The sequence below is a fragment of the Pinus tabuliformis genome, chromosome 2_1, assembly GCF_031772625.1.
Source record: "Pinus tabuliformis cultivar Carrire ecotype Pingquan chromosome 2_1, CPIR1, whole genome shotgun sequence".
NCBI lineage: Eukaryota > Viridiplantae > Streptophyta > Pinopsida > Pinales > Pinaceae > Pinus > Pinus tabuliformis.
In genome coordinates, this window is record NC_142299.1 from 653,235,548 (window position 1) to 653,252,908 (window position 17,361).

The window sequence follows — 17,361 nt, forward strand, 5'->3', positions numbered from 1 at the left end:
CACGCTCTTGGCTTCCTTCACCAGGCTAGCCTATATTGTGGGCTATAATGCTAGCTCACCATTGGACAACTCTAAGCTATTGTGTCCTGACAACTCCCACTTAGTGATTTAGACATGGGCATCAAAACATTTCTGTCGGGGTAAGCCTACCAGGTGGGCTCTTCGTGTCGTGCAACCCGTTACTGCCACATCTAGCCGAAGCTCTTGCCTAGAGGCTCTACCTATATTTTCATTGAGATTAACATTTAAACCAACTTTGGATGTGTGCCAAAGGCTCCAACTACCTTTAACTCTATTATGAAGGTCTTAGGGTCACCAAAATTCGACTCACTCTATATTATGATCAAGGAGACGTTTTTAGGACTCTCATATATCATTAGAAATCTATTTTAGAGATATAACCATCTAGGTGTATTACACTTGCATTTGAGATGATTTAATGCTAAAAAACTGGCTCCAAATCTATTACACTGATTTTGATCTTTTTCCCTTGTTGTGCACCTGGAACATGATCCTTGAGACGTTTCTTTGACACTTGTGCCTCCTACTACCACCTGCCATCATTGAACACTTAGTTTCCATCAATGACAACATATCTCAACACTTTGTTCAATGCTTTTTTTACGTGATAATTACAAGATATATATATCTACATATATATATATATATATATTCAACTAACTTCCAATAAAGGTGATCACATCATATTAGCTCTGATGATTATGGTCAAGAATCAATCCTTTGTAAAAATAAACCTTGCAATTATCACATTGTGATGCATTATACTAGAAAAAGATTTTAATTTAATTATATAATGTGCAATGCAAATGTATTACCTAAATGACTTGTTCAAATTAATATACATAATAAATATTAGTAGGCTGTATATATATATATATATATATATATATTGATTTGAGGATGTCATGCAAAACTAGAATTTAATATAGGATTATTTTGAGAGGTAAGATTAAATAACTTAATATTAAAAATGTATTTCATCTTCATATATAGTATTAATAATTTAGGATGACAATGTTTCCATATGTATATCCTCCTCCCACATATACCCAAGTTAACTGGTCCACTGGGTTAAACATTTGATGAGAGGGTATTATGATGTGATTCAACTACCCAAGTAAAGTTAAGGAGGTCGAAACCAAAGAACACAACCAAATTGACCTTCCTAGGAGTTACAAACCCTTCAAGATGTAATCAACACTTCCACGTGCTTAACCCCTTAGAGAACTTTTTTTTTTGCTCTCCTAGAACCTCAGTTGCTTCCATGACAAGGAATGCATGCAACCAAACCTTTCCAGTCACTCCCATAGTAAGGCATGCCAGTGAATATGGATTTTTCTAGGCAGTTCTTAGCCAGCAACTTCCGATAAATTCATGAAACTTTTAGGACTTTTGAATGACATTGAAACAAAGGTACTAATGCAAACACTTGAGTATGGAATTGCTCAGACCCCCACTATCCATGATAAACATTTCATCAAACATCTCACAAATATGCAATCTACAAGTCATAACAACATTTCTGAGCATAGGGGTCTCATACTTATCTGAGATTCGTAAAAAATCATTTTTTCCATATCACAATAGCTGCATTATCATCTATTAGGTCATATATTTATTGTAGATTCATTTTCAGATCAAAACATGATGAGAATCATACATCGAGTATGTCATAAAACATATTCATAACGAGCATATAACCAAAAAAATAACAAGGCTAAAACAACCATAAAATCCACATATAAGCTAGTACATTTACACATGAAATACCAAGGTGAAGGAGCTCTTATTAATGAATGCAAAATCCAACCAAGTTTGGGCCTTTCATGAACCACCTGACCATAGATTGGATGAACCAAATCTTTCTTTCATCCAATCACCCCCGTACCATATTCTATGCATGAATGTGGGACTCAAAACCAAACCAACCCAGGTTTCCGTAGACTTTATTGCAATCCCCACTGGATCACTAGGCCCTAAACAAGCATGGATGCCACCGGATTTCTCCACCTACACCAAGATGAATTTTTTTTTCTCCTAGTCTTTAGGCTTTAACAAATATCCCGTTATACAATGGTCTAGGATTACCAAGCCTAATAAAGTCTCCACCCTCTAGGATTTACCATACATCCTGCCATTCACTTGTCGAGGATTTCTAGCCCTGCTTGAAGGCACACACCTCTAGGCTTTACTGTATATCCTACCATTCACCAGTCGGGGATTCCTAGGCCCACCGAGACACACAAAATTTGACTTTACCGCAACCTCACCTTCTTTGGTCTAGGGATTCCTAGGCCTTGTGTTCCTTCATTCAGAGACCACCTCACTTAGTTTTGAAATCATTTGGAAATACAGCTCAACCCAATACAAGAGAACATATCTCACAACACATCTCACCATGGTTATTCGGAACTGGAAAACCAAGGCTAAAGAACACTACCACACCTAGAAAAATGCATGCAAATGATAACAAGAGAACCAAATACACACATGCATGTACCATGCATACCAAATATAGAAAGGAAATTACACATGCAAATTGATACCTACAAATAGCACTATAGATGCTAGATGTTGATCTTCCTTACTTGATATTTTCTTCCCTTTGTCTTCTTGGTCCTTTCTTTGCTTTCATTGATCCAATGCTAGAGTGCTCCATGAAAACTCTAAGGATCCAAGAGTGAGAGAAAGAGATAATAGGGAGATCAAGTCCTAAAATGCATTGACAGAAAGTACCAACTAATACTCAGAAGCATTTTTATTAATAAGGCCTCTATTTTCTTCAATTTTCATTATTTTTCCCTCATTTTCCTTCACACATGCAACCTGTGACCTTTCACCTTCCTTTTCTCCCATTTTCTTTCATTTTCATAAATAACATGCCAATTAATGCCTCATGCCTTCCCAAAGCCTTTTATATTGCCATTGCCAATTTTACTAGCCCTAATAAACAAAATGAACACCCCAACTAGGATGTTTTTGCCAACTATCAACTTGGAATACATGTCCCATGACCTTGGTTATTATTTTTCATTTATTAACTTTATTACATGGAATTTTGACCAACATTGTTTGAGAACCCTCCCCCTTGGTGTTGAATGGCATGTAGAACTAACAAGATTTCTAAGAAGAAAAACATACTGCCCATGGATCTTTATAACTTAGCTCAATGTAGTATTTACAATGATCAACCTAACTAGAAGAAAACCAACATGACATGGAACAACAAAACAACCATAACAACATGACATGCATATCTCTTATTGTAGCTTTATAACACAACTTATGACATTACTTACATCCATATGCATATGTACATATAACAAAAACATCACACCAAAACATATACCAAAAGCATTTTCTCAACCAACGAATAGAGAAGGATACATAGCCCACATCTGATCCACCATCTCACATGTAGTTTCATCGGGCTCAAAGTGCTTCCACCACACTTTAACATGCTTGATTTCTCATTTCTAGATCATGAGAATCTTTCTCTGCAATATACACTGAGGTTCCCGTTGGAATTATCCATCTGGCACAACCTACAATACAGACGATCCAATCACATGATCAACATATTTAACATACTTCATAAGGAATGACACATGGAAAACATCATAGACTTTCACTATCGGAGGCAGTGCAAGTTGATAGGGTACTAGTCAAATCCTTTCAAGAATCTTGAAAGGTCCAAAAAAATGAGGAGATAACTTGACATGTGATCAAATCCTCAAGAAGTTATTCTTCATCTTGATACACAAATAAACCTATTTCCCAACCGGAAACTTCCAAAACAACCTGTTCTGATCTGCATAAATTTTATGCTTGTCCTATGCTTCCTTTAGATTCTTCTTAATAATTTGCATTTCTTGTTCCATTTCTACCAACATGTCTGGTTCTATCAACACCATTTTCACTGGATCACTCCAACTGATGGGAGTATTACAACTCCACCCATATAGTGCCTAAAATAGACTCATCATGAGTGACTCTTGATACCCATTGTTATAAGGAAAATCAACCAACAGAGGGTACTCCTACCATATCCTTTGTTAATGCATCACATACATCCTCAACATGTCCTCAAATATCCTGGTCAGCCTCTCTATGTTTCCATCTATTTGTGGATGATAATTTGTGATGAAGGCCAACTCTATCCCCACACCTATAAACAACTCCTCCAAAACTTGGAAGTGAACCTAGCATCCCTATGTGACACAATATTCCTTGGAATACCATGTAACATCACTACATCTCTCATGAATACCTATGTTGCATCAGTAGCTCATTACATGGATTTTACTAGAATGAACTGTGCTACCTTTGTTAACCTGTCCACCACAACCATGATGGAGTCATTTTTTTTAGATTTCCTCATAAAACCTATGGGGAAGTCCATGGAAATGACCTCCCACTTCCACTATTGAATCAAAATCGATTGTAGTAGTCCACCTGGATGCTTACATTCGAATTTCAACAACTGATAGTCTAAACATCTAGCCATAAGCTCCGTCAAATCTAAAGAAGGAAGTGGTAGAGAAATACTTGGTGACCTAAATATGGTTTTGGATGAAAGTGTCACAAGATAGTCTTCTTGATCTCACTTTCATTCAACACATATATCTTGTCCCTAAATTTGACCAAACCATCTGCTCTAAGATGAGAGTCCACATTCTGACCACCTGTGTCATATTGTAACATGTGCATAAGATCCATGTACCTGCAATACTTCTGTCTTGCTTGTAAAATATGATCATGTGAATCTATTTGATAAAAGATCATAGTTTCTATGTGATTCACCTATACTCTCCTACTAAGAACATCTACAAACCTGTTTTCATTACCCTTGATGTACATGTTCTCAATGTCAAACTCACTCATTGTGGTCATCCATATAGCTTTCTTAGCATTCATATTCGGTTGGTAAAATAGATACCTCAATCCACTATGGTTGCTGATTAATACAAGCCTCCAACCAAGAAGATAGTGCCTCCACATCTTCAAATCATGGATGATCGTTTCCAACTCAATATCATGTGTCAGATAATTCTACTCATTCTCATTGAGTTTCTGTGACTCATAGCATACTACCTATCCTTCATGCATAATGAATCCACCAAGTCCTCTCTTGCAAGAATCTACAGATACCACAAATTATTTATCCAGATCTACAATCTTAAAAACTTGATCATTTGTTAACAACTGCTTCAATTACTCAAACAGGTTGCAAATTCCTCTGTTCATTAAAATTTCTTACATTGTCACTATAATGATGTAATAGGATATGCAATGTGAGAGTATTTCCTGATGAACCTCTTATAATACCTTGCTAGACCCATAAATGATCTTACCTTATCCACATTTATAGGAGCTACCCATTCCATGATATCCCTTATCTTCTTCAGATTCATTGTTATTCCTTCCTTGGAAATGACATGTCGCATGTAATGTACCTCTGTGTGGAAGAAACTCCATTTTCTAATCTTGGCATACAACTGATACTCTCTTAGTAATCTCAACACTACTCCTAAGTTCTTGGCGTGTTATCTCTCATTTTTAGAATATATTAAGATGTCATAAATGAATATAATAATAAACTTGTCCAAAAAAGGACGCAATACACTATTCATCAAGCACATAAAAATGGTTAGAGAATTACTCAAACCAAATGGAACTACAAGAAACTCATAATGCCCATACCTGGTCCTAAAAGCAGTCTTGTATGTGTCCTTTTCCTTGATGTGTACTTGATGGTATCTTGATCTCAAATAAATCTCTAAGAACACTAATTCTCCCTTCAACTGATCGAACAAGTCATCAGTCCTCGACAATGTATACCTATTCTTGTTGGTCACCTTGTTTAATTTCCTGTAATTGATGCATAACCTGAGAGTACCATCCTTCTTCTTCAAAAACAATGTCGATGCACTGCAAGGTGATACACTTGGCCTAATGTATCCCTTGTCAAGCATTTCCTTAAACTTTACTTCAACTCTACTAAATATAGTGTGCTCATCCTACACGGTGAATTTGATGTCTGTGTTTACCCTAGTACCAACTCAATGAAAAATTCCACTTCTCTATGAGGTGGAAACACTGAAATATCTACTAACAACACATTCTAAAACTGCTGCAAGATTGGGTACCTGCTTGATATCTCTACATCCTCAACATCCTTACCTTTATCACTTGAATCATTCACTACAAATAACACACACCCTTTTATGAAACTATGCTTTACCTCCATAGTTGTCATGATTCTAACTGATGTTTCCCTCTTCTTACCCTACAAGATCCTCTATTCTCCATTGTAATCCAAACAATCAATTGCCTTATCATAACATTCAACCTTAGTCCTATGAAGATAAAACCAGTAGATACCTAAAAGCATACTAGATGATTCCAAAAACAATAAATTCAAATGTGGTGAGGTAGGCATACTATTCAACTCGAATGCACAATATCTTTGTGGAGTACCAAAAAGGTATGCTTTTGATGATCATTTCAATAGCTTTTCAGTAGAATTTGTAAACCTTTTTGCATCATGAATCCGGAAAACAATAAAGAATCATAACAAAACATGTGAATTAATATACAAAGACTTAATCACTGATAATTGTTATTCTTCTGTGCAGGAAAGGGTGAAAACGAAGAGTTGCCGTTCCAAAGGAAAAGATAAAGACGAGATAACTGTTGTCCCTTTGAAGGGAAACCAAATGCAAACAAGGCTAAGCAGATCGAAGCAAATCGGCCCGGAAAAGGAGGAGAAGACACCAGCTCGGCGGAAAAGAAAAGAAAAGATTAAGGACTGATAGTATGGCGAATCCCTCAGGATCTTTGATCCTGAGGGATCGCTGCTTTATTTATCTTGTTACTTAGACATCTCCGCCGTCACCTTTATATAAAGGGACAGCACTGTTAACCTAGATATACTTTTTTTATGTAATTTTCTGTAAAAGATCAACTTTGATCATTGAGTCTTGTTGAGAACTGGTTCGTTGTACTTTTGTCTTATGTGTTAATATAAAACTTGGTGATTACCGTATCTCTGCATCTGGATTAACTCAAAGCGGTGTACCCTTGAGGCTAAGGGCCCGGCCCCGGAGGACACTTGCTTCTGTACCACTACGATTTGATTTCTGCGTGGTTTGCTTATTGTTGTTATCTGGTAATCTGATATGCTTTATGAATCGCCATTACATGCTCTGTTAAGATTAATTCATTAAGGTTTCTACGGATAGAATTGTGTATTGACTCTACACCATATTACTGATCCTTTCAAGAGTTGATTGAATGATTATTAGTCTTGGCTGAATATTATTACTGTTTCGTTACAGAGCTCTTGTACTGAACATTTACGACATAGATTCATTTGGAGTTGTATTCAGAAATGATGTTGTTAAATTAGGATTGATCAGATTACTGTTTCAGAGTGTTATGTGTGTATGATCTATTGGCGCTGTTCCATAACTTATCGATAGTTAGTGTTGTTCCATTAGTGAGTCTTGCTTGAATTGCCTTAAGAGTGAGAGATTGAGATTTGATTGAGAAGAGTGCATTTGGGTTAATAGATTAAGTTTGGTTATGACTCGCGAGACTTAGTTGTTTGATTGTTGTTCCATTTTATTATTGTTGTTCCACTTCAGATTTGTCGTTCAATTCTTTACTTGCTGTTCCATTTTGCTATTTGCTGTTCCATTTACTTGCATTTGTTATTTTGGTGTGAGAGACGATCCAAGGCTGTAGTGAGCCTCGGAATTCACTACCTCGCTCCCAGATCTGTGATCCATACTCTAATCTCCTTTCCATCAGTTTCCAAAGGGATGGGCTATTGCTGCCGAACCCTTGACTGGTAAGTTGCTTAGTTTCCTGAATATGTGATTTTCCTCGCTTTTATTTCCTTTCCGCCAGTTTCCAAAGGGATAGGTTATCGCCACCAAACCCTTGACTGATCAGTTGCCTAGTTTTAAGAGTGTGTGCTTTAGTCATTTGAAGTAATTTAGTTATAGGAAAGCATCCGTTTACTCTTGTATTTTTAAGAACACTGTACTACTAGCATTACTCTGACAAATAGCCTCGGATTGAGTCACTCTTTGTAATAACCAAACGCTCCTGGATTGACATTCTAATGTGGGATAACTAGAGGTGAAAGAGACCCTTTTTATAGCTCTACATTTTTGGCACCGTTGCCGGGGAAAAGAGTGTAGCCATTTGTTTTTTTCAGAGTAGTGTACGAACCTGCTAGGGAAGAGTTGGATTTTAAAAACGGAAGGTAAGAACCTGCGTGCGGAGCATGTAAAAGCCCTGCTCCACTGTCCGCTTTCCTAACAGATTTGTTCTTGCTTTGTTTGAATAGTAGTTCATTTGAGTGCATGACTAAGCAGAAAAAAATAGAAAAGAATATCAAACCTCCATCCAAACCCGAAAAAGCTAAGGGGCCGGTGACCCTTGGCCGAACGACCTTCATAGACGAAATCTATAAGAAAACAGAATCTCAGCCATCAGTAGGCCCTAGGAAAATCATTTCTAAACAGCCTACTACTTCCCTTCAGGCCACAGGATCACCATCTGTAGCCTTTGCTGAGGTGCATAGTCAAACTGAAGAACAGGACTTTCAAGAAATTGAAAATTCTGCTCCAGAACTATTGCAGGAAGGGAATTTCAGTAACTTTTGTGAAGGAGAAGGAGAAACAGGGGAGACCGAGGAACCAAAATCTCCTATTGAGACAAACCAGCCATTAAATAGCCCGGATAAGGGGAGTGCTGCAAAAATCATTGTTGAAGGAATCCAATCTCCTCAGACAACAGGTATTCTCATTATCCCTGATAAGGGAAGTGCTATTAAAACCACCCCAACCGTTCCCTCTCAACCTAGGAATACCCTCCTAGATATCCCAGAAGGTTATTGGCATATATTCGATCCTATGGCTCAGAACCAGCCGAATGCTCAAACCTCTACATTACAATATCCTATAGTGGATTCTGCAGCAAATGCGCCCATGAAAGCTATCCCTCTTCAGCATATCCCTACATTTCATGGTCTCACATCAGAAGATTCGGATGCATTTTTATTCGAATTCGATGTGTTATGCAGGGGATATGATTACACCACCGATCCCCAGAAATTGAAACTATTTCCCTCTACATTAAAAGGGGCTGCTTTAAGATGGTTCATGGGATTAGGTGGTGGGGTTATCAACAATTGGGATCAAATGAAAGAATCCTTCCTAAAGAAATATCAGGATTATTGTAGGTCCAGAGAATTAAAAGACGAAATATTTCAAATGACAGCCAAACCGAATGAGACATTAGAGGAATATGTGGAACGCTTTCAGTACAATCTACAAAGATCTCCTTATGCATCACTACCTTTACCTGATAATGTATTAAAAACTGCATTGATAAGGGGCATGAAGGAACAATGGATAGAAACATTAAATATCATGGGAAAAGGGGATATTTATCAAGAGAATTTTGCTGACATCATTGACTTATGTATCAGGAGTTCGAGAGGTAGCACGAGAATAAAACCGGCAGAATATGATCGGTTTGCAAGAGACAACAAAGTATCAACAGAAGGAATAACACGAGTAGAAATTGGAAATTTATTAGAAAATTTTAAAACTGATATTCTGGGGACACTAACTACACAACTTGATATTGTGCAGGCTAAACAGAAGCAGATGGAGGCAGAACAGAATTTGGCGATCTTCTGCCCCCGATGCAGAAAAAAACATAGCCACAGAGAATGTCCGTTGGATACAGTCCAAACATGCGCCATCTGTACAAAAGATCACCCTACAGAGAGCTGCCCCTCACTTCCTGGATTGAAAGCGGTATATAAGGAAGCAGAAGAAGAACCTGAATCGGTGTACTTGGTCAACCAGCGTCGCCAGTGGCAGCCGAGACAATCTGGTATGTTTTCAGACCCAACCTCTTCTTTTCAGCCTCCACAGTATAATGCTCAACAATATGGTATGTGGCAAAATCAATCTCAACCCCCATTTTCAAACTGGTCACCACAATCGTTTCCTTCTTCAAACCCATGGCTGAATCAGACAAGCCAATCTGGTTGGCCGAATTTTCCTTACACTCCACCATATTGGCAAAATGGCCCATATCCTCCACAGTGGACTCCCCCTACTTCACAAAGTTCACCATGGCAGACAAACTGGCAAAGACCGATGCACCAACCAGCAGGAACTATTCCGCTCCCTCAACCTACTCTGCCAGCCTTACAACAAAATCCCCAGTCTAATTTGAGACCGCAACTTCCAGCTCAACCCAATCCCAATCCAAATAACAGACCAGTCCAATCTCTCCAAATCATCGAATCACCAGAAATAGGATCCGATCTGAGGGAGTGCAATGATCTTCAGTTAAGATCTGGACGTATAATTGGAACTGAGGGAGATAAGACAGTTCATATTGAAGATCAGTTACCTAGAGAACAACAGTCACAACAAGAGGATGTAAACAAGCATCAAACTTATAACCAAGCAACCACATCCTCTCCTCCATTCCCAGAACGATTGGTCATTCCTCGACCCATACAATATCCCGACTTTGACATTCTGGGAGAATTACAAAATCTGTACATAAAAATCCCATTCCTCCAAGCCATTCAAGACATCCCTATATATGCAAAAACTATCAAAGAATTGTGCATCAAGAAACCAAGGAGGAATACAACAACTAATCCAAGGGTCCAAGTAGTCGGTACTTTATCTGATTTACTGTCTGGGAAAGAAACACCCATCAAATATGAAGACCCAGGAAATCCAATTGTAACTGTTCAAATTTATGGTCAGACTCTGTCTAATGCCTTAGTTGATCTAGGAGCCGCAATTAATATTTTAACAACCGCTACTTGCCAAAAGCTTGGCATTACATCTGTAGAACCCACTTCTACCCTGTTAGAACTAGCTGACCGATCTGTGGTGAGACTAGAGGGTACTCTACATGATGTCATGGTCTCTGTAGATTCCTGGGAATATCCAACTGATTTCCTGATAATCAATCCAAAAACCCGACTTGATGGACACCCGCTAATTCTAGGTAGACCTTGGCTCGCCACTGCCGATGCTTACATTGGCTGCCGGCAGGGAAATATGACTATAACCAGAGGACCAAATATCAAAAATTTAGTTTTATATCCTCCAGCACAGCCAAGTGTCACAATAATCAAAACTAATAAACACCCTGTATCATACCTCACTGATAACATTAGATCTCCATTAACTATACAAGAGGCACTTGATTTTAAAGACCAAACAGAAGATGATGCCATTAATAATTTCATCAGTCAAACTGAATTTAGATCCCGCCCACAGTGTCACATGATAGAAGCAGCATTTGATAATGAATTAGAAGAAGATCCTCTGAAGGATATGCATGACCAAACGATACCCGTTACTTCTGTTATAAATAGTAAAATTGTGGAAATTGAACCAGGAAAAACTTTAAACATCAATGCCAATCTCACACCTGAACAAGAAACAAGCTCATCCATCTGTTAACAAAATATCAAGAAGCATTTGCATGGGATTACCCTGATATGAAAGGAATTGATCCCCAATTATGTACATATCACATTTATATAGAAAAAGATGCTAGACCTGTTCGTCAGCGGCAGAGAAGACTTAATCCTCATCTAAAGGATGTGGTAAAAGCTGAACTTCAGAAACTTTTAGATGTCAATTTTATCTATCCAATCTCTGATAGTAAATGGGTCTCTCCGCTTGTGGTGGTATCAAAAAAGAATGGAAAATGGAGAATTTTTGTGGATTACAGGGAACTAAATAAAGCAACACAAAAAGATCATTTTCCTCTCCCATTCATAGACCAAGTATTAGATACTTTAGCAGGAAAGAAATTCTTTTCTTTCCTGGATGGCTTCAGTGGATACAATCAGATTCAGATTGCCCCTGAAGACCAGGACAAAACTACTTTTACTTGTCCTTGGGGAACATTTGCCTATTGAGTTCTACCCTTGGCCTATGTAATGCTCCTGCCACATTCCAACGGGCTATCCTTAGCATTTTTGCAGATTTAATAAATGATGGACTAGAAGTATATATGGATGATTTTACACCATATGGAGATGATTTTGATCCAGCACTAGACACCCTAGAAAAAGTCCTACAGCGCTACATTGCTACCAGGCTTTTCTTAAGCCACGAAAAATGCTACATGATGATGACCGAAGGACTTATCCTAGGACACTATGTTTCAGAAGCCAGCATTCAGGTAGACCCGGCTAAAATTCAAATACTTTTGCTTATTCCCACCCATACTACTCAAACAGAGGTACGCAGCTTTCTTGGATTTTCTGGTTATTATAGACGATTTATAGAACATTATTCACACATTGCTGCACCTTTATACGCACTAACTGGTAGTGTTGATTTTCTTTGGACATAAAAATGTGACCATGCTTTCGAGAATCTAAAGAAGCTCGTATCTACAGCCCCAGTCCTTCGAGGACCAAACTGGGATTTACCATTCCAGATATCATCTGATGCCTCAGATACAGCCATTGGTGCAGTCCTTGGGCAGGAAGAGGATAAAAAACCATATGCCATCTATTACATCAGCAAAAATTTATCTCCTGCTGAATTAAATTACATTGTTACTAAAAAAGAATTCCTAACTGTGATACATGCCGTCAATAAGTTTAGACATTATATTACAGGCTATCCTGTTATTTTATATACAGATCATTCTGCCATTAAATATCTAGCAAATAAGCCTGTCACAAATGCCAGAGTAACTAGGTGGTTGATTTTGTTGCAGGAATTCGATATCACAATCAAGGATCACCCTGGAAAAGAAAACCCTGTAGCCGATTTCCTCTCAAGAATACCAAAACCAATCGATGTAGCAGCAGTTGAAGATCAATTTCCAGATGAGCACCTATTTGCTGTTGTTGTTCAAACACCTTGGTATGCTAATGTTGACAATTACCTTGCAGTAGGTAAGCTACCAAAACACTTAACCCCTAATGAGCGCAAGCGGATTGTTCAGAAGAGTACTCGATTTTCGTGGATTGGGGGCTATTTGTTTCATACAGGGGCAGACATGCATATCAGGAGATGTGTTCGAGAAGATGAAATCTTTGACATCCTAAAAGCCTATCATGATGGACCGTGTGGTGGACGCTTCGCTGAGCGTAGAACTAGACATAAAGTATTGCAGACAGGATACTACCGGCCCATGATTTTCAAAGATGCAAAGAAATTTGTCCAAGCCTGTGATAGCTGCCAGCGAGCAGGATGACTTGGTCAAGCCAATGAGATGCCTCTGAAGCCACAATTAGTCATTGAACCATTCAAGTGATGGGCTCTTGATTTCGTTGGCCCCATCAACCCATCATCAAATCAGAAAACATATATCTTGGTGGCAACAGAATATGTCACCAAATGGGTTGAGGCAGAAGCATTGCCAAGAGCCACAGAGGACTCTGTAATACATTTCTTGTTCCATCTATTTGTACGTTATGGCCTTCCAAGGGAAATAATTTAAATGGAGGACCACAATTTATTGGAAATAAATTAGCCACAACACTCAACAATTATCATGTCCAGCATAAAATTACTACTTCATATCATCCACAAGCGAATGGGCAGGTAGAAAGCAGCAATAAGGTAATAGAATCAATCGTAACGAAAACCGTTGCATCACATAGGCGTGATTGGGCTGCTAGACTACCTAAAGCACTGTGGGCTTACAGAACAACATGGAGAAGCACCACTGGTTACTCACCTTATCAATTAGTGTTTGGAAAACAACCTATTTTCCCCATAGAATTTGAAATCCAAACCTTACGAATCGCACAGGAAGTTGGCCTAGATCTAAGCGAGGCACAAATCAATCGACTATAGCAGATCAACGAATTGGACGAAATTAGGCTCTCTGCACTACAAAATACAGCACTTATTCAACAGCAGCGGGCTAAATGGCATGATGCGCTCATCAAGAACAAAGTCTTCCATGAGGGAGACTGGGCTCTGTTATATGACTCTCGATTTCAGGACTTCCCTGGGAAACTCCAGACTCGTTGGTTGGGACCATATGAAATCCAGAAGGTGCATGACAATGGGACCATTACGTTAATCACCATTGATAGTTCTAGATATGCCTTCAAAGTGAATGGCCACCGAGTTCATCTCTATCGCAAACCACTTATTCAAGAGTCCTTCTGCCAGCAGCTACGCCGAGACACTGATATGGAGATTTTAGGAGAGGAAGAGAAATCTTCCTCACCTGTAATTCATTAAGGAATTCACTCCTTTCTTTTTATAGTCTGTACATAAGTTCTTTTTTTAAGATGTTTGAACTCAATGTTTTTTTTGTTTTCTCAAAATTTTGATTTTTGTCGTTCCGTTTCTAAAAGAACGGCATTTGCGTGTTTCGCTGTTCCTTTTTCAAAAGGAACAACATTCTGGATTTTTTTTGCTGTTCCTTTTCAAAAGGAACATCATTCTTGACCTTTGATTTTCTGTTGTTCCTTTTCAAAAGGAACAACACTTTTGATTTCTGTTGTTCCTTTTTCAAAGGAACAACATCTTTGATTTTCTGCTATTCCTTTTCAAAAGGAACAACACTTTTGATTTTCTGCTGTTCCTTTTCAAAAGGAACAACACTTTTGATTTCTGCTGTTCCTTTTTCAAAGGAACAACATCTTTGATTTTCTGTTGTTCCTTTTCAAAAGGAACAACACTTTTGATTTTCTGCTGTTCCTTTTCAAAAGGAACAACACTTTTGATTTCTGTTGTTCCTTTTTCAAAGAAACAACATCTTTGATTTTTTACTGTTCCTTTTCCAAAAGGAACGACTTTGCTTCTTCTGCTGATCCTTTTTCAAAAGGAACGGCGCTGCGGTGTTTTTGCTGTCCCTTTTTCAAAGGAACAACATTTTTGGTTGTTGCTGTTCCTTTTTCAAAAGGAACGGCATTTGCATTTACACCATTAGTATACTTTTTCTCTCCTTGTGAAACAGCTTACTCCTTTTGCTGATCTCAATGAGAGGATGCTTCTTGCCCATATTCTTTCAAGTCTTTAAAATACAGCTATGCACTTATGCAATGAATATAAAATCACAACATACCGAAATCTGCAAATCATAAATCGCTATATTTATAAGGCTCTGTATTGGTAAAAGGACAAAAGGAAGGATATACTTATTTCTTAACTTTTGTTGTCATTGTTTTACTAATCTTGGTCTGATTGGTTATTTTTATCATGCTGATCCCTTTAACCCCCTTTGATTATTATTTAGGAATAAGACCAAAGGGCTTGTATCTTCCTATTGAGATGATAAGACTTCTTCCACCATTCCTACTCTTAAGGAGTGTTGAACCACCCTTTGTGTATAATAGGGAAAAGACTCTATGAAAAAGAAAAAATGTGTGTGAACATGATTCATGAGATGTCAAATGCAGGATAAGGGGTCTCATCAAGAGCCAGCTTACCATGATCATGAGGATGAAAGTGAAGTGGCATTCCCACTATGGCCACCACACCAGGGATATGGTCCTAAAGGTATATCAAAAAATTGAACCTTGGAACAGGAGGTCTCATCACGAGCCGGCCTGCCCATTTTTCACTCCTTCCTCGTGAATGGCATTATGATTAACTGGTCATCAAGCCAGCATAATGGCCTGCACTTTGACATAACAACATTCCTAAGTATACACAAAGGATCATGGTCCCAGGGGCGAAAGTAACAACTTTGCCAAGGTTATGGACACCTGTCGGCAGCAGAGCACTATTAATGGTATTGAAGTCACATTAGTTATTCCAATGGGTAAGATACTAATACTCTTTTGTTTCTTATATCCTAAGGAACTAATCATATATTATTTCTTGATTTATACATCGCATGAACATTTATTACCACCAATCATGGCAAAGGAAGTGACAATGACCACTTGAGATTTGGCAAGTACGACAGACGTCCTATCCCCTAGCCTCATATCAAATCACAGCAGCCTCTTACATAATATGCGATCAACTCTCCGCCTCGATTTCGGTAATTCGTTGTCTTTCTAAAACATGGCATAATTCCACACGCTGTTCCTTTATGACTTGGTTGTAGATCGGGTGCTGCTCCTTTATTTGACGGCTGGGACAACCTATCACATTGTGGGGGGGGAGGTTAACCTCATTATTCCCTGAACTACGTGTCAGCTCACTATTCGGGAAAGATAGCGTACGACGACATGGCATGGCTTAACGGCATGACATTTCTATTTTTACGCAAGCTGCTGTCCATAATCCATTTTTGTTGCATGCTCTGTGTTTTTTCTGTGTTTTTTTGCGATTGGCACCCTCTCTGTGTTTCAAATAGCACAAGCAGTGTTGTTCCATTGAGGATCCACAGTGAAACCATGGGAGGAAGGGCAATTAGAAGCGAACCTCCGAAGTTGACAGTCTCCGCTGCTGCCCGGGAGATCCTGGAAAGAGCAGGGTGGCTGAATTATCTTAGTCGCCTGCAGGAGTCTAATGAAACAGTAGCGATCGAATTCTTGCAGAACCTGCAGGAGAACCACTCCACAATAAGGGGGAAGCGGATAGCGATCACCGACGACATAATTGCAGAAGTCTCGGGACTACCAGCCACCGGACCAGTATGGACACTGAAGAAGGAAAGATTACAGAAGATCATGGAAATTTTCCAGGACGAAGGCCAGAGCTTGACAATTAAGGGGAAGGGAGTTCTGCCAGCAACCCTTGGAGAACCCTGGACCGAATTAGCGAGAACAGTTCAGAGTTACATTACCTGCGAAGGGAGGAAAGACGTGGTAAGGCCACGACATCTTAAGCTCTTAGCTGTTTTAAAGCAAAAATGCTCTGTAAATCTACCTGCACTTCTGAATTCATTACCGCATGATGCTGCACGAAGCCTAAAAAAGGCACAACATGAAAAGTCAGTCGTCAGCCACCATTGATTAATTCGACTAATAGTTAGTCATAGTCTTACCCAGAAGCAAAGCAGCTGGGATGAACTAATTGCAATGATTGAGGGGGGAGTGACAGCACCATCCCCAAAACGAAAACATTCTACAAGCACACCAGAACGTCTAGAAAAACACAGAGAATTGGTAAAACAAAAACATGTTGCTAGTGCATCTAAACAACCAGAAATACATCAGGAATCGGTAAAGCGTAGGCATGTCACCGATACACCCGAACAGCCAGAGAGGCCCAGAAAATCAGCCCGGTTAGCTCGAATAAGAGGAAGGCTGGAAAAGCTCCAGGGGAGCACTAGCCAGCCAGTGGTAATCGAGGACGAGCAACCTTCACGACTAGAAGTAGAGATAGAACAATCTGAAAA